Raw genomic sequence first — 2313 nt, forward strand, 5'->3', positions numbered from 1 at the left:
CAAAAGTCATCAAACTATATAAAATTCTGATCTAGTGACTGAAACTCAGAGAGAGAGAGGCGAAGTTTTGGAAGCTGTAAATCAAGAAACAGAATGTAGGACTTTCCCTGGGAGCTGAAGGGAATGTCTTCCAGAATATATAACAACCAAACTGATCTTCATAAAATCATAAATCAGCATTGCAGCAGAAAGAATTATGGATACAATTATAAAGAATAAATTCAATTATATTAAATCATGAAATTACAACAGGCAAGCAGATCTCACAAACAACCGAATCGAATTTTACAAAAGAATAAAAAAATATAGATGCTGAGAACATAAAACAACAATCCAACACCAAATCACTCACAAGCTTGTCTAACATACACCAGGAGTATGAGTAGTTTAAGCCTCAGCAGAACCACTTTTCAAAGCTCTCTCCAACCTTGCCTCAAATGGAGTAGAGTGCCAATTCACTCTCTTATCCTGCACGCCCACAAAAACTTAATCAGAACACTACTCCATCCCCTAAAACAAAAATCTCACTAATCTTTAAAACCTCAATAATTCTTTTTTTTTTTTTTTTGCTTTTTGCTTGGAAATAGATTGATCATAGTTGATTTCTTTAGGTTTTAACAATTATGCATAAAATAGCATTGTTTAGGAACACAGCCTTCTTTTTACAAATTGAAGTATTTTTTCTGCTAAAACTGATATAACTAAACTAAAATTCAAAAAAAGCTAAGTAATCCAAACTATTCTAAGTCTGAACTTGAAACAGTCAAAACATAAACCTACCAGCTGTATTTTTTCTGCACAAACTGATATAACTACACTAAAATTTGAGTTTCATGTACATAGATTATCACAGAGGCAAACATTACAATTCAAATTGAGAGAACACTAAAATAGTTAGAAATTAGATGTATATAGATTATCACAGAGGAAAAGAATAAAGAGAAAGGCAATAGCAATAAACTTAGAAATTGAACAGCTGTGAAAAAAAAAAAAAAAAAAAAAAAAAAAAAGGACTAATAAGAATCAACTATTTATAAGATAATAGTTATAATTACAGATTTTTAAACAAATTTGACAAATTTGATTAAAAAAGACATGAACTTGTATAGAAGAGGTAGAAGGTTTGAAAAAAAAAGAAAAAAAAAAGCAGGGGGCTGAAGAAGGCTGACGTTTTAGGTGCCCAAATAATTATTCAATCAAACAAATGATTAAGCTAAGCTAAATTAGATATGCTAAAAAACCTAGATAGCAAAATAAAACAAAACTTGAAGGTAAAGCAAAACCTGTAGGATTGTTGTCAGATTTTGAAGATTGGGAGGCTCTTCAATACATCTCCACTTTCTATGAGTGTTTCCCTGGCTTCAACAAAAAAGAATAGAGAGAAAAAGGGGTTAGGAATTGAAATCCCTAAATTGACAAAAAAAAACCTGATTAAAGACGAAATCCTTAAATTGACAAAAAAACCTAATTAAAGACAATAGGAAAGAGTTTATTCATAGATTAATTGAGAGATACCGAAAGAGAATGCTTTGATATGGAGGCTGGGTCGGAGATTGAAAACGTTGGCTCCCATGGTTGTGCCCATGCAAGCTTTCTGTGAAATAGCTTGGATCTGCGTTTGAGAGAGTGTATAGGTTCTGCGTTTGGTGAGTAATGTCGAAAGGAGGGTTGCTGGGTTTATTTTTGTCAAGAGGAGAGGTTCTGCCTTGCGTGTTTTGGTTTCAGAGGGTTTTGGTTTCAGAATTATATCAGGAAGAGTACTTGGTTTGTGGAAGGAGACTATATATATTTAATACAAAAGAAATAAATCATATTTAAAATTAAAATTTATGACGTTTTTTTTTTTTTTTTTTGGTTTTATTTTTTTTGTTTTATTATTATTTTTTTAATATTGGGCTGATGTGGAAAATTGTGGGAGCTTCAAAAGCTTCGGTTTTATATATATATATAGATTATAAGTTCATGTGAAAGTGATTGTTTACCATCATAATCAAACATATTATTTAATAGACACATGTTGCTTTCATGTGTTGTATATGCAGATACTTAGAGAAAATAAACTTTTTTTTTATGAAAAAAATAATTATTTTAACTCTAAGTCAAAGCCATTCCAAATAAAAATAAATAATCTCCATGTCAATGACAAAAAAAGTCACACAATTTTTAAGCCTACCACGCGTATTGAAATAGAGTAGTGCTTATTAGTTATTACACACTATGTTGTAGTAGAGAGTCAATTTCATACTGAAGGTTGTACCGGTTTAGTCAATAAAATGATATATTTTGGTACCGATCAGTACAAATGTACCGTTT

The 2313-nt window shown here is 30.7% G+C and overlaps 1 long non-coding RNA gene across 1 annotated transcript; it reads right to left on the reverse strand.

Annotated features, from left to right (window-relative positions):
- Positions 1 to 263: 263 nt before the first annotated feature.
- Positions 264 to 1758, reverse strand: LOC126725257 (uncharacterized). Its single transcript, XR_007655382.1, has 3 exons — positions 1516 to 1758; positions 1284 to 1359; positions 264 to 468 (listed from the first exon to the last, which is right to left on the reverse strand). It is a non-coding gene; the product is annotated as an uncharacterized LOC126725257 (long non-coding RNA).
- Between the last annotated feature and the right edge of the window lie 555 nt (positions 1759 to 2313).

Source organism: Quercus robur, chromosome 5 (assembly GCF_932294415.1).
Source record: "Quercus robur chromosome 5, dhQueRobu3.1, whole genome shotgun sequence".
Taxonomy (NCBI): Eukaryota; Viridiplantae; Streptophyta; class Magnoliopsida; order Fagales; family Fagaceae; genus Quercus; species Quercus robur.